The 22,732-nt window shown below is 46.5% G+C and overlaps 1 long non-coding RNA gene across 3 annotated transcripts in view; it reads right to left on the reverse strand.

The window, feature by feature from the left end:
- Positions 1–207: 207 nt before the first annotated feature.
- The window catches only part of LOC308482573, a 28,260-nt gene continuing 5,735 nt past the window's right edge, over positions 208–22,732 (reverse strand). Inside the window, exons 2-3 of one of the 3 annotated variants that reach the window (XR_013989322.1) lie at positions 11,705–11,816; positions 208–277 (exon numbers count right to left, since the gene is read on the reverse strand). This is a non-coding gene — a long non-coding RNA (uncharacterized lncRNA). Of the gene's footprint in view, positions 314–10,928; positions 10,974–11,704; positions 11,817–22,732 lie in introns of those variants that run through there. The other 2 variants (XR_013989323.1, XR_013989324.1) reach the window with 2 other exon arrangements.

Consider the following 22,732-nt stretch of genomic DNA (forward strand, 5'->3'; position numbering starts at 1 on the left):
TTGTAAACACCCGGGATGCAAATAAGAGACTGAAAATTAATCTGGCTTTAATGAAGGCTAAATATACTTCTTCCATTCAAAAAGGCAAACGGGGGAAAATCCCAAAGAAAAAGCCATCCATTGTAGCAGAACAACTCACTACCATCTAAAACCCTCTCTCGTGCATTTGACTTCCACCCCTCTCCATTTTCCAAAAAAAAAGACGAGTACAATTTTTTTAAAACAAAGTCATTCAATTGCATTAGAAGGGAAATGCTGTAGGATTAAACAAGTAGAACTGAATTAGAAAATAAAAGGGGAAACCCATCCACATCTGGAAGGACCATTTCCGCTTATTAGCAATGTAACGAAGCGCATACTCACCAAAAGAGGAGCCAATCAGAGGGAGCCCGTAGGTGAGCCAGCAGAATCCATCAGAGAGCAACACATGGAAAAGAGCGAGAGAGGCAACATATTGATTAGCCAGGCAACGTAGCTTTCAAAAACAGCTGTACGTACAAGTGACCTTAATCCACAAAGGCGAGAGAGTTCATACCTACAGATTTACTTTATTTCCCCCTAAAGTCTAGCAGCAGTTGTTCCTTAAGATCTCCTGCAGAGCAAAAAGCAACCAAACTAGCCAGAAATTCATTCTGGACTCTTTTTAGAGGTATATTTATAATTAAAAAGAGCTAGGATGGGTGGGGAGGAAGGTTTAAAAACCAGCCATGTGTTATTTAAAACACAGACGCTCCAAGCATCTTGCATATGGCCAGCATGAGTGTTCCTCGTTTTTTGTTTGTTTTTTAATCTCAGCGATGTGGGTTTATGGGAAGCTTTGGGTGGTAATCTCGCATACGGATCCGATTTTCACAACCCAAAAATCAAGGAGAGCGAGGAAATCACAGAGAATCCAGCAGAGTTTGGGAGAGGGGAAAATACGATGCTGGAATTTGGAGGCTGGGGGGGGAGCTGATCGGCTGCATGCTCCGCTTCTTGCTGGGTCTGGCTAAGCCTGGATCAGTTACGTAAAGGAAGCCTTGTTGGGATGGGGGAACTGGTGGTCTGAATCTGTCCAGCTCAAACTCTTAATGGGTTCTGACTGAGCCCTCTAGCGGATTTTATTTTTTTTACAAAAAAAACATACTTTTTAATTAAATTAACACTGCAAGCCAGCTGATCATCCCAAATCCTACACACAAAAGGCGGCGACAAGTAAACACACCAGGTTGTTTCTGTTTAACTATAGTTCCGCAGTTTAACTATGTGGTACACAAAGGAAGAACTTCTTTTCATCTGTTCTGAATGTCACTGGGTGCACACAAGCATTATGAAAGGAGGAGAACTTTCTCCATATCATGAATAATTTTGGCAGTCTTCTGTCATGTTACCTCTTACTCGTCTTTTCTCCAGACTAAGGCACCGCACTGGCTACCCGTCACCTTAGAGTTACAAAACATTGTCTGTCTTCCGGTTCATTATGGAAGTTTCATCGGATGCTTTTGCCTGAAGACAGGGGGCGAGCAGGGCATGAGCTTGCAAAAGCAATTTCCTAACGCCAGTTCACAAAGAGAGAAAGAGGATGAAATCTTGACTTTGCTTCTATCTTTGCCCAGTGAGGAAAGACAAGCACAGCTACACCAATGTCCTAGGTGTCCCCCTTGTTTTCTGTGAGCAGCTGTCTGCTTCCACTCCCTTGCAGGAGACTGCCGGGGGGGGAGTGAGCATCATCATCAAAGTAACCACAAAGTCCTATATCCAGACAATGGCAATGTATCTAATCTAGCTCTATGACTACCAGAATCAAGGTTATGGTCTCTTTGGCCTTCCTTTGTCTGCCATTGCAGGAGATGGATGGGGAGTCTTAAGTGAGCTTGGAGACGTGATTAGGCTCATTTGTCTTGCACCTGCTACCTCCATAGTTGGGAAAGGGTGGGTCTGGTCAGTAGCCTGAGCTGCCATGTGGGACAAAGCCAGCAAACAGTCATGTGCAAAATGCAAATCACAGCCAAGGGACTAGCCAGGAGCAGAGCGCTAAGGACTAAGCTAAGTAAAAGTGATACAGTGGTACCTTGGTTCTCAAATGGCTTAGTTGTCGAACAAATCGGCTCCCAAACACCGCAAACCCAGAAGTAAGTGTTCTGGTTTGCGAAAGTTTTTCGGTAGCTAAACATCCGACGCGGCTTCCACTTGAGTGCAGGAAGTTCCTGCAGCCAATCGGAAGCTGTGTCTTGGTTTTTGAACGGTTTCGCAAGTCGAACGGACTCCTAGAACGGATTAAGTTAGAGAACCAAGGTACCACAGTATTGCTAGAAACATATGAAACTAATAATAAAAGCTGAAACCACTAAGAAATCACAAGAGCCACTGAAGATGATGATGATGATTTTTTTGTGGGCCAGCCACTCTGGGGAAACTTCCAACATAATACGCAGAAGCACAGCAACAATCACAACAACAACAGAACACCACACATTAAAAGCTTCCTGATACAGGGCTGCCTTCGGGTGTCATTTGAAAGTCGTGTAATTGTTTTATCTCTTTGACATCCGCCAGGAGAGAGTTCCACAGGGCTGGTGCCACTACCAAGAAGGCCCTCTGCCTGGTTCCCTGTAACTTCACATTCTTGCAATGAGGGCCTCGGAGCTGTACCCTAGTGTCCAGGCTGAACAATGGGAGTGGAGACACTCCTTTGGGTATACAGGGCCGAGACTGTTTAGGGCAGGGGTAAGCAACCTTTTTCAGCTGTGGGCTGGTCCACTGTCCCTCAGACCTTGTGGGGGACTGGACTATATTTGGGGGGGGGGGTAAATGAATGAATTCCTATGCCCCACAAATAACCCAGAGATGCATTTTAAATAAAAGCACACATTCTACTCATGTAAAAACACACTGATTCCTGGACCATCCGCGGGCCAGATTGAGGCGGCGATTGGGCCGGATCCGGAATCTGGGCCTTAGGTTGCCTACCCCTGGTTTAGGGCTTTAAAGGCCAGATGAGCGCTGCAACCCCAGAGTCGTTTGTGACTGGACTTCATGGACAGGGGTCCCTTTACCTTTACCTTTTAAGATTTTGAATTGTGCTCAGAAATGTACTGGGAGCCAATGTAGACCCTTTAGGAGTGGTTTATATTTGGTCCCTGCGGTTACTCCCAGTCACCAGTCTGGCAGCCACACCAGCAGCCCAATTCTGCCAACAATTCTACAAGGCAAGATGTCCAGGACTGAATCTTCTCCTGTACTTCTTCAGGTCTGCAGAGCACCCCAAGGGCTGGAGGAAGAGACCCAAGGGTTCACATTGGGCCCCAGGGCCTGAGGTTCTCCACTCCTCCTTTAAAAGGAGCAAGGTCTAATATACCCCACAATAAGAAGAGCCCTGCTGGTTTACATCACTCTCATAGAATTTGAGCTTTCTCCTGCTTTTCTGCCCGGCAACTGGCATTAGATGGCAAACCTTCCCTGGATACAGAGGCTCTGCTTAGCGCCCTTAGATAGAAAGAACTCAGCCCAGCTTTGGGTAGTGAATACACAGAAGACAAAGGACATTAGCGCACAGCAGTGGGGAAGGACCATGGAAAACATCCTCCCTCTCTTGGTTTAAGTCTCATCTCTCTCTCTCTCTCTCTCTCTCTCTCTCTCTCTCTCTTTCCTGATGCTTTGCTGAGCACCAGGCTCCCTGCCTGGATGAGAGCCGGCTCAGCGGCTCTTTCAAAAAGCAAACAAAACTGTCCTCCTCTGACCTGGGGATGTTATCTGGGCAGCCAGTGAATAAACAGCCCTCTCGAAGTCCACCTTCTGGAATAAATCCCAAGAGCTTTTTGGCCTCCCCAGCCTAGGCAGGGACACAGATGGTCCTGGAGATTATAACATATAGGGGAATTAAACAAGGCCACACAAATGAGCTTCCTCATTCAACCCGCCCCCCTCCGCAGGGTTGGCAGGTGCTCCTGGGGGCTGGTGGTCAGGATGTGTTCATTACAAATTGTTTACCTCTGGTGTCCTGCTATGCAACGGACAGACGAAACGTGGCACACAAAAGGGGGTTGAGAGATGAGAAAGATAAAAATGGGGGTGGGAGGGGGAAGACAGGCAGGGCTGGAAACCGGAAGGGCCAGCTGCCTACTGAGAACAGAGACCCTTGCCGTCATGTATTCCTCTCCTTTTAGGCTTGGTTTTGTGTGTTTTTTAATAGTCTCCCAAGAACGATTAGGGTCCGGGTGGCAGAATTGCACACAGGGAAGAGGCTCTGCAGCTGGGATTGATCATGCTGGGGAAGGAAATAAATAATAAGATGTGATATTTATCTTGCTGAAAAGACCCTTCTGCAAAAGGCCATCATCCATGCTTCGGCGATCACAAACGCTCGTCCAAAAAGATAAAATAGGATAAGGAATTATGTTGGCTTTGTGCTTGAGGTCCCATCCCATTCGTGTGACTTCTGCTGTATAATGAGACATGGCACCGGTGGGGGTATTAAATTACTTAAAATCTCGATGGGCGGAAACCAATCCCTCCCCTCCCCACCACACACTGAACACACACACAGGCAAACATGCGGAAGGTTGCAATGCCAACCCCATTTGCTAAAGTAGTAGGACAACGGTAGCCAAACTGGAGCCCTCCAGATGTTTTGCACTGCAACTCCCATCATCCCTAGTCTTTGGCCATGCTGACTGGACCTGATTAACAGAATCCCATAGCACTCACTACGGAGAAAGTGTGGCAATTCTATAATTCTTCTCTGGCTCGGATTTGCATCTCAGGCAAAGAAAAATCAAGCTCCTTTCCTCTTCCTGTGCAACCATATCGGAGTCTAATTTGCTTGGACTCAGCCATATTACTTCCCTTCTTGTTGGAAGGGAGGAGAGAAAGAGCGCCATTCCAAGTCAAGCCAGGATCCAAGCTTACTGATCACTAAAGTGCCTATCACATAAAAAGTTCATACAGGAAAGGGTCAAAGCTCAGTGGTAGATTATATCTACACTGATGGCACTGCACAAAATAGTATTATTATAGTGGTACCTCGGGTTAAGTACTTAATTCGTTCCGGAGGCTCGTTCTTAACCTGAAACTGTTCTTAACCTGAAGCCCCACTTTAGCTAATGGGGCCTGCTGCTGCTGCCGCGCCGCCGGAGCACAATTTCTGTTCTCATCCTGAAGCAAAGTTCTTAACCTGAAGCACTATTTCTGGGTTAGTGGAGTCTGTAACCTGAAGCGTATGTAACCTGAAGCGTATGTAACCCGAGGTACCACTGTTCTGCATAATCATGGGGCTCCAGGTGACTCCAAATCCATAAATCTGCAGAAAACAGCAACCAAAATCCTTGGGGGTCTGGAGGACCTTCCTTACAGAGGGAAAGACAACTAAGAGGAGAGGGATGTGATACGAGGTTTACAAAGTGATGCATGGTATTGCAGAGAAAGTGGCGTTCTTCTCCCTCTCATAATGACAGCTGAGTCTCAAAATTGCTCAGCTTCAAAAGGGCTGCAGCCTCAGATGCTCCCCAAACACACACTTGGCCCACAACAGTCAAGTTTTTAAAAAAGCCATTTGCTCCACAGGCTATGAACCTCAACTCCTCCCTGACCCACCCCCCTTTTTAAAAAGTAGCTATCAACCATCACACTACAGAAGAGAATGAGAATGCAGGCAACATAAGAAAACACAGCTATCCATGTACATGCCTATTGGCAAAGCCATGTGCACTAATGGGCAGAAGAGTATTTAAACATGTTTGCGCATGACACCTCCCTCTCTCCATCTCTCTCTCTCTCTCTCTCTCTCTCTCTCTCTCACACACACACACACACACACACCATCTTCCATTTTCTGTTCCCCATCAGAGAAAAGCACCAAACAGTGCTGCTGACCCCATCTGCCTGCTTGAAGAAACGAGCGACTCGGAAGGCGGCAGATTGGACAGGGACAATCTGTCCCATCCGCGAGAGGTTTACCTTCACGTCACAGACACGTGCGCTCACCATAACATCAACAACACTGCGGGAAAGTCACGTTACAGCACAACGTGGAGCGGGAGGGGGGAAGGGAGTAAGTGGGTCATGTATCGCCCTCACTTACGTCGATCCCTAATGCTGTAATTAATGGAGCTTCTGCGGGAGATGTTTACTATTTAGAATGCTAACTCTCATCAGAGCCAGCAGATCTCTAGGTGTATGCAGATAATTTTAGATGTGTGTGTATATATGTTTGTATCTCAATACAGACATAAATATTTCCAGGTAGTCACTTAGCTTCTGTTTTTGCTACTCATGTTTGCTCCACTTATTATCAATTGCTATTATTATTATTCATTGAGCTTATTAGTTGCCTTTTTAAAAAACCAATGTGACTCAAAGTACAACAAATAAATACTATGCATCAATACCAGCGTAAAACAAACCATAGTAAACTCTAAAGCACATTCATATTTTTAAAAGGCAGGATTAAAACGCCACATCCATGGAATGAGGCGCTTATCGAGAGGTTTGCAAGCTGTCCTTAAGCACAAGGACATTTTTTGCAAAAATGGGCCTTCCTTCTCTCATACCTTCCCTCTCCTTTTAGTGTCCTCATCTCGTGATAGTGGGCTGCTTGAAACCGCAAGACATTGCAATCAATGCAGCAGTGGGAATGTTGAAATCCACCCAGGAATTCTTTCAGCATAAAATCGTTCTGACCAGCGCCAAATCCCTGTCCTACTCTCGGCGCTGTTCTCGCGGGGGGCCAAAGTCCTTCTGATCCAGGCACAGCCCATAGTCAGTGTGAGGTCAGTAGAGGCCTCCAGCACACCAGGTCCAGGTCTTCTCAGAGTCAGGCCGCTTGGAAATTCAGCCAAAATTGAGTGGCAAACTCCATCTAAGGCAAAATACCAGCCCAAGACCCAAAAATCATGGGCGCGTGCGCAGACACCGAAAATCGTGGACAGACGGGTGCGATCTGGCCCAAGGAGGGATCTCCGCAGGACTGATCCGGCCCAGGCAAGATAAACCTTGCTGACCCCTAGCTTAGTGCTTCAGAAAATGTGTTATTTGGTAAGTTCACCTTTAAATGTGAACTGAACTGAGGCTTTCCCCCACCCAGCAGGCAGCATCCGAACCAAAGTCAGCCACCCCTGGGCACAGGATTGCCCCATGGCTCCCACTAATTTCCAAGGGTTTCATAAATTTGCTCCTTGGCAGAACTGTGCTGTCAGTTACATGGACTTAGGCTGAGTTATAGCACTACACTGAAACTCCTTCCCATTATAAAGCTGCATGGTTAAAATGTGTGCCCTCAAGCATTTTTTTTTTTGCAGTCCCATTCACATGGCATAATGGTTTCTTCAAACTATCTTTACAAAACAAACAAACCAGGGTTGGATGGGGGAGAGGGAAGGGGATTTGGGAAAGGGTTATATTCAGACAGGTATCGGTACAACACTGAAACATCTAACCCTATCCCTGGACATTCTTGTAGAAGCAGGCTAGTCCTGAACATGATATCTGCACTTAACCTTTGCAGGCTGCCAGGTCATTTTGATGGGGCGGTGGGGGACGTTATGTTGAAGATACTGGCTGACCTTCTGAAAGCATTCCTTGGCATGCAGAACTAATGCATTTTCCCTGTTTCAAAGAAGACTTGATGGCTCGATAAGGGGAGATAATGGATATACATACATTGATCAGGAATGGGGTGGAGGTGGGGAGCAACATTAGAGGAGGAAAAATGATGAGCAGGATGAAGGAAGAGGGCAGCAACACTGCATGTAGACGCCAGGACTCTCCCTCAAACGTTGCCATGTGCACTTAGATATGTGCTTTATCCCCTAGAGAGGTGCTAGCAAGCACAATCAGGAGGAGCAAATTAACGAAACCCTTGGAAATTAGTGGGAACCATGCTTTGAGCTTTGGGGAGGATTGGGATTATTGTGCCTATAACAGATGTGTGACAGGCAGAAATTCAACCAGTTAAGTCTTTTTCTAGTATGGAAAAACAGTTATCAGGGAAAGCTTCACCTGTTCACATTCTGCCTATCAGACTTTTTATTATTTTATTACATGTGTGGCCATTGGTTTATTTTTGGACACTCTACTCCAACTGCAAAAAGGGACAAATATTTGCATATGACACAAAGAATATGCAAATGTGTGTCCTGTTTTGTCTGTGGGTTAGAGGGTCCAGAAAATCCTGTAGCCAATTCCCAATACCAGGGGTGGGCTGCTTTAAGGCTGGCAGGATCTACTACTTTTTTTTTCTTAGATCCATCATGTTCACCAACTACAGCCAGGTATAAGATCAGGCATAGGCAAACTCCGGAGCTCCAGATGTTTGGGACGACAACTCCCATCATCCCTAGCTAACAGGAGCAGTGGTCAGGGATAATGGGAATTATAGTCCCAAACATCTGGAAGGCTGGAGTTTGCCTATGCCTGTATAAGACAGTGGATCAGGCAGGCAAGCATATGCTAAAAATGAAGGGAGAGGGTGTCTCTGAGCACATGCTTAATCTGGACACTTATTAACAGAACCAGAACTGACCTTACAAGCCCTTCCACACAAAAATCCACTCCTGGTTTTCCCCCAAGTGTTCTTTTCATCAGTCTAACTTGCAAGGGGGTATACAGTGGTACCTCGGGTTAAGTACTTAATTCGTTCCGGAGGTCCCTTCTTAACCTGAAACTGTTCTTAACCTGAAGCACCACTTTAGCTAATGGGGCCTCCTGCTGCTGCCGTGCCACGAGAGAACGATTTCTGTTCTCATCCCGAAGCAAAGTTCTTAATCTGAGGTACCATTTCTGGGTTAGCGGAGTCTGTAACCTGAAGCATATGTAACCTGAAGCATATGTAACCTGAGGTACGATTGTAATTTTAGTTGTTGCTGTTAGACCATTGGGAGTCGGAAATCCTTGCTGCTCTACTACAAAGCATCCAGCACTCTACCAGGAGAGCTCTATCCACCTTCTGCCAGCCCTTCATTGACACGCCCTGTCCTCTAGCACCAGCCTCAGAGCACCATTTGAAGCACAGACCCAGCACAGTTGGCGGGAGCAGGCAACTGGGAGAATTGGTAAAGACACGTAAACTAGATCTATTGCTCAAATCCGGGCCGAGGTCAGCCGTGGCCAAAAGTAATTACTATCTGTGGGCCTAGCCAAAATGAATTGCAAATCACTTCTAAGAAGAGGATTTGCTTACATCTCTCGCACAGTGATCCTTTGCAATGTAGCAAGAAGGGAAGCTTGTGCTCAGGATGGATGAGGAAGGTTATTAATGGACCTCAGTTTGGAAGAAAAAAAAAGGTATTATGGCAAGGCAGGGTGGGGCATTTGGAAAGCATTGAGATACACCCCTTGATTAGAGTCACCGATTAGGGTTTGCTTACAGGTTGGGTTTCAAGGAAGCAAATGAGTCATTAAAGTGGTAATAGCTTCTTCACAACATTCCTCAGGGGTTTTGGAGAGATGTTGCAAGAAATTTTGTCTTTGGCAAGCTTGGGGTGGCAGCCTGGGCCACTTGCAGCAGGCAAGACCTTTATTAGGACCAACCAAAATGTCACAAATTAGCAAATACGCTTTCAAGTTCTTCAGAAATCTTCATCAGGCAGGACGTTAAAAAACAGGAGTGGAATATAAGGCAGAGAGAGAAAGCTGGCGTTAAAACCATAAAGCCTGCAGTTGTAGTAACTGTGCAGTGCAAACACCGGTCCTGAAAGACCTTACTCTGGCTCATAGAACGTTTCCAAGCACACTTCAAAGTGCTGGTGCGGACCTTTAAAGCCTTAAATGGCCTCGGCCCAGTATACCTGAAGGAGCATCTCCACCCCTATCGTTCAGCCCGGACACTGAGGTCCAGCTCCGAGGGCCTTCTGGCAGTTCCCTCACTGCAAGAAGTGAGGTTGCAGGGAACCAAGCAGAGGGCCTTCTCAGTAGTGGCACCCGCCCTGTGGAATGCCCTCCCATCAGATGTCAAGGAAATAAGCAACTATCTTACTTTTAGAAGACATCTGAAGGCAGCCCTGTTTAGGGAAATTTTTAATGTTTAATGCTATATCATGTTTTTAATATTTGGTTGGGAGCCGCCCAGAGTGCCTGGGGAAACCCAGGCAGATGGGCGGGGTATAAATAATAAATTATCATCATCATCATCATCATTATTACTACCTACTCAAAAGTAAGCACCACCAAGTGGACCATCAAGGCCAATGATGTGTTCCTATGCATGTTCACTCAGGAGTAACTCCCACTGTGCTCAGTGGAGCTTCCTGGCTAGCAAGCAAGTTTAGGATTGAAGCCTTAATGGGACTGGCCTCTCAGGTGCTAAGTTGGAACAAAGAATGGATGATCTCTATTAAATGGGGCAGGTGGCAGGTGCCTGTTTTCAAAAGAGACATTTCCTCCTGGGTGCCAAAGAATAGGAAGCTCCTATTTTAGAATGATGCTTACCATTATTAAATGATATATATGTGCATCACTTAAGAAATAAAAAAAAGCAGAGCTGGCCCAGGACATTTAAGCAGGAATGCCTCCTCCCAACCCCCCAAAAGAACCTCAGGTGCTTAATACTCATGACTAGCTAAGTTGTTTTAGCAGCCGAGGCTGAAAAATCCTACAAGGGCATTGCCCCGTCCCTGGCAATAAAATACAATCACCATCACAATACAGCAAGCAGTTTAATGCCCTTACGTGACTCCCAAAATCATCTGCCTCAGGTGGCTGCAGAGGTGGATCTAGAGAGCGGGGCAGGGGCACTGGGTGCCCAGCTGAAGAGGGAGCCTTCTCAAAGCCCAGTAAGCAGAATGGAGGCATGACAGCTCTAACAGGGTCCTAGAGTCCTCCTTCCTCCTTCCCAAAGCCAGGCAAGCACTTATCAGGCTTTGGGGAGGAGGCAGGGGGTCTCTAAGACCCTGTCACTGCCCTCACACCTCCTTCCCCAAGTCCAGCACTTTGTTTACCTGGCTTTGGGAAGGCTGGGGGGGTGGTGTCAAGGTCCACTCCTGGTGGCTGCTTCACTATACCTAATGGTAGGAGCGGGAAAGCACATTTCATCTATTTAGAACTATAGGCAAGTTTATATAGATTTAATCTACAGTCGTACCTTGGAAGTCGAACAGAGTCCATTTGACTTCCAAAACGTTTGGAAACCAAAGCATGTCTTCTGATTGGCTGCAGGAAACTCCTGCAGCCAATCAGAAATCGCGGAAGCCCCGTCAGACGATCAGCTTCCAAAAATAGTTTGTGAACCAGAGCACTCACTTCTGGGTTTCAATTGCTGGGGAGCTGATTTGTTCGGGAGCCAAGGCGTTTGAGATCCAAGGTACAACTGTACTGGCTAACAACCAGTAAGGTTAATCTTTTAAGATTTCTTTAAATTTGGGGCACAAACTTCAAATAAGGCCAAGGTAGTGACGTCACCCAATTAAGTACCAAGTTCAGAGTACAGGGTTACCTTGGTTCCTGAACAAACTGGCTCCTGAACGCCGCAAACCCACAAGTAAGTGTTCCGTTTGTGAACATTTTTTGGAAGCGAATGTCTGTTCCAGCTGTCGGCATTGTTTCCAATCAACCAATCAGAAGCCGCAAACTTGGTTTTCTAACGTTTTGAAAGTCGAACTGACTTCCAGAACAGATTGAGTTCAAGAACCAAGGTACCATTGGAGTCACAAATGATTAATTTTATTGCTCCCACAACAAAATTCCACCCAGTGACGCTGTCACCTTTTACATGCCTTTTTGTTTTCAACCTTACCTTGTTTGTTTCATCCCTTCTGCATATACACCTGTCAAAGTCATAATTCTTCACAACGCAACAGGTAAATTAGGCTTCGCCAAGAGGCTCGTGTCACAAGAAACCAGTTTGCCTGAGGCAGAAAGGAAAGAGAGAAAATGCCATTACCATCTTAGAAGTCTGAAGCAACGAAGGTATTTCCATCATGCTGGATCCGCAAATCAAACACGATCTGAGGCAGTAATGCTTCTGAAAAGCAGTTGCTGGAACCTGCAGGAAGGGGAGAGCGCTCTTGTCCCCGGGTCCTGCTTCTGAGTTTCCCATAGGCATCTGTCTACTATACAGCAATTATGCCTTTCTGAATCTGCCTTAGCTCAGAAACTAACCAGCACCCAAAAAAAGGAGTACTTTAATGGTATCTATAAGGATGTGACAGAGCATTACCTGCCCGAAAATTAAAGTGAAGAAGAGGCTATTCAAGCTCAAAAGAACAGGTTTTTAATATAGCTTGGGCAGTTTGTTTTAAATATAGAAACCGAGTGCTTTCTGTCTTTATGTAATTTCCGTACACGCCATCCTAGATATTGCCTGTCATTTAAAAGTGTAATAAACAAAAACAAACAATGTGTTCCATTTCCCCCCCCCAAAAAAAATTCCAACTGAACATTATCACTTACCAACCACATATTCCACCCCTTCAGCTCCACATTTTGTGTACAACTGTCATATCCCATTTGCTGCGGCTGTTTTCAGTAGCGGGCAGAATGGTGGGGCTGCATCGCTCACCTGACCTCCCTGCAGCTACGTTGCTATTGCATCCTGGGATTGGGAAAGGGGAGAGAGGCGAGGTCAGCATGGTGCAAACACACCAGCAGGACAACCAGACTGGCTCCGCTGGTGTGTTTGCACAGTGACAACTTGGCCACCACCTCACCTATCCCCATCCTGGTATGAAGCAGCGACACAGCAGGAGGGAGGTCAGATGAGCAGCTTCATCATGCCCTCCATTCCGAATCTGAAGGTGCATTTAGCCAGTTTGAGAGCCCGAATACATCCTGGAGACAGAGGCAAGCAGGCACCCACACACACACAAGAACACAGTCTGTCCATTACCTGACCATTAAGGGTTCCCTCATCGAGAGGCGAGAGACAAAAGAAAAACCATTCAGAAAGGAGAGACCTCACAGCCCTGGACAGAGCGTTGCTGAGCTCCAAGAAGCTGCTTGAACCTCTGGCAAACACAGTAACAGTTCCTTTGGAAAATAATTAGGCCAACTGCCACCCACACACCCACACCCTCTGGCTGGGAAGCTTGCATCGTCCCCCTTTCCAAGTAAGCAGTGCTGGAAGTCAATCCTGGAAGTTGGGTAAACTCTGAACAGCGGACAATGGCAAACAAGGCCTGGGAGCCCGTCTGACAAGTTCCAGATTATGTAAAACACCCGAAAAAATCCATTGTGAACAAGGAAACGGCAGTCTGTTTCTGCCTTCAGCCAGCTGGCAAAAGCGGGGCCAAGGCCGCTTGCCAACTGCGAGAGAAAGTAATTTAAGCCCAGAGAGTTGCATCACCACATCAGCTCGTGATGCAAGGTGCCAGCGAGCAAAGCAGCAGTAGCACTCTGAGAAGGCAATCCAAAAACATACTTCCTTTATATGTTATTTCTTCCTTTCCCTAATCAGATGTTGCAACAGGCTCTCCTGCAACACAGCTGCAGTTTAAGGAGTGTGGATGCCTCAAGGCAACAAGCCTTTCTGGAAAGCAACGTCTGCAGGCAAGGAAGGATAGTGGGCGGCCCAAAGGTTCTGAGAATGGCAGCAGGACTTGTTACCAGCAATGTAAGCCATGCGGCTACATGTATAGGAGCCAGAACCTGGCTCAAATTGTTTGAGCCTAGTTTGTTTTCACTAACCACCGTTCCTTGAGCTTGGACAGCAAAGAGCACTGTGGGAAGTCCTAAAAGGAGAACAGGATGTTTTGACCCCCCCCCCCCGATGCATGTGAAGGAAGCAGAAGGACTCGTTCCCCTAATGCTAAACTGTGGTTTAGCATTGTTTCTGAGCAGAGACCAAGTGTTTTGCTATTTTTATTTCATGCACTTTCATCCATGCAAAAACAAAAAACACCCCAATACTTTGGTTTAGCCCAACAGGAACAGTCACTCAGTGGAGAGCTAGAAAGAGGAAAATGAAAGCTCAAAAGAAATTGTTCCCTTTTAACTAGGCCTAAATTTTATTCAACTTAAATCCCGCAGGACCCACAAAGGCAGCCTTCTGTCATTAGTAAAGTCTCACCAATTTTACTAGAACTTACACTAACACACAGTAATTTAGCCATACTGTGCTTAATTAACTTAAGTTAACTTGCTCCACCTTTGCTTTGCAAAATCATCAGAGTGAATCACTTTCAGGTTTCCCCACGCGAAGAACTGAACCAGTTCCAGAGATGTGCCAAACCGATTACCAAACGGCTTGTGGTTTGAACTGAAACGGCTTCAGCTCCACCCCAGCCTAAAATGTTAATTATGTGCAAAGTAACCAACTGGATTTTGCACATTTGTGTACATGTGATAGATCTTCGATATCATAGCTGGCTGCTTTCTTCTATAGTGTTGTTACTAAATTCATTTTAAAAAGGGATCAATCGTGCTGAAGGCATAACAATAAACTTGAGCAGGTGGTAATTATTCTTCTGGTCCTACATGCAGTCCAGATCCACAAGCAGGGAAGGGCGATGGCATGATTTCATTCAGAGGCTCTCCAATATGCATGTGAATATTGTGAATAAGAACAAATAGAATCATAGACTTGTATAGTTGGAGTCATCTAGTTCAACCCCCTGCAATACAGGAATATCAACACATGGTCTCCTATCCAATTTAAACCAGACCGGACCCTGCTTAGCTTTGCAAATGTGCTAGCAATTTTTATTGCTGCACTGGAGGTCTAGATTTAAAGGGGCACACACCACCTCCTTCTCTCCTTTGCCACAGGTATAGGAAACCATTGGGCCTCCAGATGCTGCTGGCCTACCATTTCCATCATCCTCAGCCATTGGTCATGCTTGCAAGGGCTGATGGGAGTTGTAGTTCAGCAACATCTCGAAAGCAAAAGATTCCCCCCTCCTGGCCTAAGCTTCAGATCCAGAGTCTGATTTGGCTAAGGGAAAGAAACAGGTTCATGTCTATTAACCCCCAGCAGGGCTAACAGCAATACCAGAGGGGGTGGGGTTCAGTTAGGAAAGTGACATGGAGCAGGGTGTAGCCAGTGTGGTGTAGTGGTTAAGAGCGGTGGACTCGTAATCTGGTGAACCGGGTTCGATTCCCCGCTCCTCCACATGCAGCTGCTGGGTGACCTTGGGCTAGTCACACTTCTCTGAAGTCTCTCAGCCTCACTCACCTCACAGAGTGTTTGTTGTGGGGGAGGAAGGGAAAGGAGATTGTTAGCCGCTTTGAGACTCCTTAGGGTAGTGATAAAGCGGGATATCAAGTCCAAACTCCTCCTCCTCCTCCTCCTCTTCTTCAGGGTGGACATTGTGTCCTATTCTGCAAGAGGACAGCCATATCTTTGAAAGGCTGCCTGGTCTAAGTCTGGTTGAGAGACAACTCCAGCGTTCGAAACTCCCATTGTTCTATGCACATTTGCGACAGGGAATTTCATTAGCACAAGCAGTTTCTCAGCTCTGGGCGCGGTACTGCGCCTAAGATTTCAGATTAAAACTGCAGAGTGGAAGGAAAGAAGGACCTTTTTCTGCCTCCCCACTTCCAGCTACTCTCTGAAGACTGGAGAATAGACCTTCTTAAAAATATTATCAGGGTGGGCAGGAGAAGGACTAGACCATGTGAAAAATGAACATAATATTTAAGCTACAGTTCATTCATTTCAAGCTTTGTATTCTTGTTATATATATATAAAAGTGTGCCTAGACATTCCAGTGTTGCACCATGACCTAGGGTTAAGGTGCCATTTAGCTCCTAGCTCTCATATCTCCATTTCTAACACTGGATAAATCATCCTTTTTTTTCCTTTTTCCTTTTTTAATTTGAGTTCGGGATTTTTACATACTGGATAAATCATCCTAAGAAGGAGGAGCATGAGAGGACCTTGACATTGCCCATTCACAGTAAGCACATGGATAGCAGACTGAGCTGGTAGACAGGTCATACTATATCCTATTTCCATTTAATTATAGTATTAATTACTAAATTTGCATCTATCCATAAAAATCAGGTCATGCAAATCCCTATCTTTTGCCCTCTTTTGGACTGATGCAGCTTGAGTTCACCAGTGGCTAAGGGTTTCACCCCTTTGCCTCAACCACCCTCCCAGAAAATTCAAACGCCAGTCATCACGCCCCTCCCGCCACTTCAGTTCCTGAGGGAAAATATTGCTAAAGGCTTTGAAGAGATCTGGGTCTCATTCCTAATTACATTAGGATGAATGGTTCAAACAAGAGTAGCACACCCTACCCAAAAATGTCTGGTGGGGCAAAGAAGCAAACCTACCAGATCTCCATACTGAGCAGGTAATTGCCTTAAATCCTTTTTCTTTCTTTCTTTCTTTTTGGCTGACTCACTACAGGTGCTGAGCAAGGGGTAGGAACACACCTGCTGTCACTTCAGCTTGGAGCAAGCCATTTCTCAGAGCCAAGAAAGAACCCTCCTCCTGGTCGGAGGCAAGCTGCTCCTTCGACACAGTTAATTCCTAGCCTGAGGCAAGAGAGCGATTTTGGGGCAAGGAGTTGCGAGCTAGCTTTGAGCCAAGTTCCACATTAAGCTTCGTGCACAGCACATATCCGTGTCACTGGTTTGTCTTTAATTACATGTATGTGGGGGTTGCTGATTTTAATCCAGGTCACCGTGGTGTGGGGAGGGGAGGTTTATCCCCCCCCCCCAGTCATGTAGTTGGAAGGCTTGAAGGAGGAGAAGGTCCCCCACATTAGGGAGGAATTTTCATCCTAATGGCAGGTAGGTGTGGTGCCAGTGCCAAATTTTCGTATAAAAGCTATAGCTTAGGGCCCCACGCTCTTGGGGTTCCCCCAAAAATTTCACTATTAATATACAGGTAGGTAGCTGTGTTAAAGGGACACGGGTGGCGCTGTGGGTTAAACCACAGAGCCTAGGACTTGCCGATCAGAAGGTCTGCGGTTCGAATCCCCGCGATGGGGTGAGCTCCCGTTGCTCTGTCCCTGCTTCTGCCAACCTAGCAGTTCGAAAGCACGTCAAAGTGCAAGTAGATAAATAGGTACTGCTCCGGCGGGAAGGTAAACGGCGTTTCCGTGCACTGCTCTGGTTCGCCGGAAGCGGCTTAGTCATGCTGGCCACATGACCCAGAAGCTGTACGCCGGCTCCCTTGGCCAATAAAGCAAGATGAGCACTGCAACCCCAGAGTCGGCCAAGACTGGACCTAATGGTCAGGGGTCCCTTTACCTTTGGGTAGCTGTGTTGGTCTGCAATGGTCGAAACAAAATAATAAAAAAATCCTTCCAGTAGCACCTTAGAGACCAACTAAGTTTGTTATTGGTATGAGCACACGAAAGCTCATACCAATAACAAACTTAGTTGGTCTCTAAGGTGCTACTGGAAGGAAGTTTTTTTATTTTGTTTCAACTATTATTATACTTCTTAATTGTATTTCAGTTCAACAATCACTTTGATAAAATACATACCGTATTTTTCGCTCTATAACACGCACCAGACCATAACACGCACGTAGTTTTTAGAGGAGAAAAACAAGAAAAAAAATATTCTAAACAAAATAGTGGATATATGAGTTTTGTGGTTCATGCTGTGGCCACAGACATGTGATCTGACAGTGAGTTTGGAGTAGCCCAATGCAAAAATCCATGTGGATCCATGCTTTGTAACCACGGAGGAGGGAAGGAAGGAAGGGGAACCATGGATCCTCTGCTCACGACTGCAGCAGATCCCCCCCGCCACCCGCAGGCATTCGCTCCATAACACGCACAGACATTTCCCCTTACTTTCTAGGAGGAAAAAAGTGAGTGTTATGGTGCAAAAAATACGGTATTTTGTTATGTGCAAATGGCTTTAGATACCTATTAGGTTCATAAATTACCATGTAGCATATATTCAACACAAAAAACAGTGACAATTTGTTGTTGACAAAGGACAGCTGGGCATACAAAGGGCCCCATTACCTTCAGTAGCTTGGGGCTCATCAAACCTAAATCCAGCCCTGTGGGGTGGGATAACTGGAACGTGTCATTGAACTACAACACCGTCTTTTGGTTGTCTATATGGTGAGGACAATATCAATAGCAGGTCCAATGGTGAAGAAGGCGACTTCTGCACAAGATATAGAAGGAAATGAGGATCAGATGGGGCTAATCAGCTTGAGAAGGAAGCCAGTCTAGGCTCCACTGCCTTGCGGGGCATCTCTGGGAGAAGAAAAGGCTAAGGAGGAAACTCTACACAAGTCTGGAGTGGAGTACCTAAGATAGTTGGATGGCATCTTGCACACCTCCTTCCGGCAACTCCTGCAGCCCAGCTGTTGCCAGATGTATTTCTCTGCTTACCTTTGGACCACATCAACAAGGCCAAGAAGGGGGTCTTGTTGTCTTGGCAGCCCAGGACCTCCAAACACACTGCCCAGGCTTGCGCTCCAGGGAAGTCACTTCAGTGCTGCCAATGCAGCGGTTTGACTTCACCCGCAGAGGTGCAGTCCATTGTCTCTCAAGACAGTTGGACGCCAGCGGTGATGGTCCACATCACCAAGGTCTTTGGGGGAGTCCCTGCTAGGGAGTTGAGGAACAGAAGGGAGTATCCTGATCAATGACATGGCAGTAGCTGCCTGGGGGACCGGACAGAAGGATTCCACCCCAGAACATTTTGTTGCGGGTCCCGCCAATTAAAAATCCTCAATGCAATTATCTATTTACTTGTTAAACTTATACCCTGCCTCTCCTCCCATAGGAGCCACAAACACAAATGCGATCAAGCGATAGAGTCAAAAATAAAATAAAATATTTAAAACAGTTTCATTAGTCCGCTGGCAGAGATCAGCAACTACATAGCGATGACAAGTCCATTTCTTTTTGGGGCCATTTCCCTTCCATCGATTAGGACTGCATTCAAGAAAATAGCTTCCACTGCCCTCCACCACCAACCCTTGTGCTTTGGCAGATGGCCACACTACATTTCCCGACACAATTGCCGCGTCTGGCTGGGCTCTTGCCAGAGTGGCTCGGTGCAGCATGTCACACCAGTGGCACTACCAGAGGCGCAGATGAGGAATCACTTTCTGAGCCAAGCCAGAGGAGGCTTCGGGAATCTTCTAGAAAAGCTGCATTTTTTTTCAAGCTTCTGTTTGCTCATCATCTGGTTAGAACAGACTCCGAGAGCTTCTTTCGTTTCCGCCTTGGGAACTTTATTTGTTTCAAGCCCCAGATGTTAATTAAACATTACAGATGTTATTATTCAGACCTTCTAAATCATCCTACCTGAAAATGTAAAGTGGGTAGCCATGTGTGCTTATTTCATCGATCTAGGGAAGAGCAGGGGCCAAGAGGGCCTATATGCCACAAATCAGAGAGTTCCTGGTTCAAACCTCACCTCTGCCTGAACTCTCTAGGGACCTGGTGGTGAAGCCATTCCCTCAAATAAAAAAAAACCCCTATGATTAATTGACTTAACATGCCATTCATGAACCGAAAGCCATTGCTTTCAACGCACAGACATGCTCTGTTCAGGGCAAGTATAATTTCCAGAGGAGCAGCCTCGGTTAGTATTTTTCAGCAAGAACAACAAGGAGTCTTGCGGCACCCTAAAATCTAACAAATTCATTCATTCATTTCTGTGTAATTATAAGCTGCCTTGCAGGGCAAAGCCCTCTTGAGGCAGCTTACGGATGATTAGTTTCACAAGAATGTAACAAGTACGTTTCTGGACGAGGCCAGTGGCTCAATTAGCCCAGCATCCCGTTCTCACAGGGGCCAACTGGATCTCCCAGTCACAGCAGGGTCTGAACACTCAGGCAACCTCCCCACTTGCAAGTCTCAGCAACTGGTATTCAGAGACATGGGGGAGCGGGTGGCGCTGTGGTCTAAACCACTGAGCCTCTTGGGAAGGCTTCCTCAACCTCGGCCCTCCAGATGTTTTTTGGCCTACAACTCCCATAATCCCTAGCTAGCAGGACCAGTGGTCAGGGATGATGGGAATTGTAGTCTCAAAACATCTGGAGGGTTGAGGTTGAGGAAGCCTGCTCTTGGGCATGCCGATTGAAAAGTTGGCGGTTCGAATCCCTGCAGCAGGGTGAGCTCCCGTTGCTCTGTCTCAGCTCCTGCTAACCTAGCAGTTTGAAAGCACAGCAGTGCAAGTAGATAAATAGGTACCACTGCAGCGGGAAGGTAAACAGTGTTTCCGTGCGCTCTGGCACTTGTCACAGTGTCCCATTGTGCCAGAAGCGGTTTAGTCATGCTGGCCACATGACCCAGAAAGCTGTCTGTGGACAAATGCCAGCTCTCTCGGCCTGAAAGCAAGATGAGTGCCGCAACCCCATAGTCGCCTCTGACTGAACTTAATCGTCCAGGGGTCCTTTACCTTTTTTACCTATTCAGAGACATACTTCCTCTAACAGTGGACTGATCCAGCAAGACTCCCATCAGCCCAACCAGCATAGCCAATGGTCAGGGATGATGGGAGTTTTACTCCAGAAACATCTAGGGGGTCACAGGTTCCCCATCCCTGCCTTTGGTAACTGGGTTTGTTTCCTATAAGTTTCTTCATCTAAACTCTGGAGCATTTTGCACAGAAACTAGGCAGCAGCTTCCTGCTGACAAGCAAGCCATGCCTCACCCACCATCACAAGGAAGGTTTGCCTTTTAGTTTGCACAGGAAACAGTGGTGATGATTAACGTGTTGAAAGCCCAAGCCTACATGAGATGGGAGGTTCAAAAAAGGTACATCACCACATTAAGCAAGTTGCCATTTTGAGGCCAGACATCCCAAAAGCCATATTCTTCAATACGACTCAGTTCCTGAAATTCCTTCTGATGCTACAGATAAAATATAACTGATAGAATTCTACAAGATTGAGCATAACTGTGTGAAAACAGTAAATATCCAAGGATCCCCAGGCATGCACCTCCAGATGGTGGTGACGTCAGGCACCATCCTGGCAACAGGGCATCTTCACCGATAGCCAGAGCAAAATGCACCAGGAGAATTTCAAACCCTGCCTCAGAGAGTTATATTCCCACTGACAGACCCCAATGAGGAATCTCATGGCATTAGCTGAATTTTCTGAAGTCTTCAAGGACAGCACCACATACAACGTCCTACAGTAGTCTATCCTTGCAAAATCCCATCTTCTTCTTGCTTTATACACTTCTTCAAGAAAACACTAGCCTTGTGCACTCTAGCACTTACCATAATACACAAATTTAATAAATAATAATAATAAATATCTTTATCAGAAGCATTTAAGCAGATGCTAGATATCGATCTAGCGAGGATGGCACAACTACGCTGGCCGGGGCTGCAGGCTGGCAAAGGCTGCTGTATGGATACATCACCAATATCTGCCAACAGAGGATACACTGAATGTATCTGGTGCTATGGGATCGAGTCCAGGGAAGCTTTCACCACCGTAAATCTATTAATACCTTTAAGATTCCATATATATGTGTCTGTAAAATTATATTCCCAACTGCCCCAGGCCATTGCTTTTCTCAGCACACTCACTCTCTGTTTGTGGCACGAATATTCAGTGCTCCCTTGGGCAGTTTTAGACTCTGGACTAAATTGGTCTCACGCACCACCCCTCTGGAATTAAGTGGCCCTTCACAGAGGCCCTTTTTGGAAAGAAATGTCTGCTACTTCGCTTCTTCTGAAACATGGCAAGCCAGCCCTAACAAACCTGGGGGGTTGCAACATGCAGCGAGACCACACAGGCCCTCCCCCCAATCCAGTGGCAGAAGCAACACCCAGAAGGAGCCCCAGTATTAGGACAGCAGTCGCCCCTTCTAAGCACCAGAACCACTGGCAGGCGCCCAGTCATGCTGACCCCCAGCCCCAGCCTTTGCCACTGCATGGCGAGTAGTTTTCCAGAATGCAATAGCATCCCTATTCCGTTGCAAGGAAAGGAAGGTTTGTGGGCCATCCCCGGAATATTGAATTACTCACAACTTTTACAGTTAAAATCTAGAGCTCGCAATCGCAGGCAACCTGATCCTGGGTGTCTGGGAAAGGAACGGCTGGCTCCAGAGCACCAGAATAATCTAGTTTATCGCCCTATTCCTTCCTGCCACCCTTTGCTTCTGTTTGGGTCTACGCTGGCATTTGGCTCCCTATGCATGGGGGCCTCGCCATTTGATACCAGGGCTGGAAATTTGCCACCTAGGAAACCCTAGCTGGAAATAAGCAAAACGGGATTTGCTTGCTGCAAATTCTATACAGTATACTGCTGCAGCATGGTTCGCTGGCCAAGTGGAGTGGGGGGTATAAATTAATGGGCTGCCTAAAGCCTTTTGTAACTGTGGTTTTTCAAGCCATATTTGTCAGCCTTCTTGGAGCACTGAAAGGAATGGACCAGTGGTCCGTCGACTCCAGCACCCTGTTCCCACAGCCGTCACCCAGTTGCCTGTGGGAAACCTGCCCGCAGGACCCTGAGTGAAACAGCACTCTCCCCAGTTGGCGATTCTCAGCAGCAGGCAAATGCAGCCATTGTGTTGGTTCAGACACTAGGCGCTACATGGACCAATGATGTAAGACAGTCTGTTCCTGAAGAACAAGTCAGAATTGGAGGATTAAGTTGGGAGACAGGACCTGGAAGAATCACCAACAAGACCTGGGTTCTGCAGCAAGTGGGTATTCAAAGGCATACTGCCTTCCAATGCTGGAGGTGATTTCTGGAAGTTTAAGTTAACAGCACCACAGGCCCATTCGCTTTCATTCTCTGGCTCAGACACGGGTCAAATAGGTGCACGGGAAGAAGAGAAAGGCAGGCCAGGGGAATGAAGAACAGGTCTACCTGCATATGAATAAGCAGCATTTTTAATGAATGCATTAAAAAAAAAAGCCCACATACACA

The sequence above is a fragment of the Podarcis pityusensis genome, assembly GCF_964106645.2.
Source record: "Podarcis pityusensis genome assembly, chromosome: 8".
In the NCBI taxonomy this organism is placed as follows: Eukaryota; Metazoa; Chordata; class Lepidosauria; order Squamata; family Lacertidae; genus Podarcis; species Podarcis pityusensis.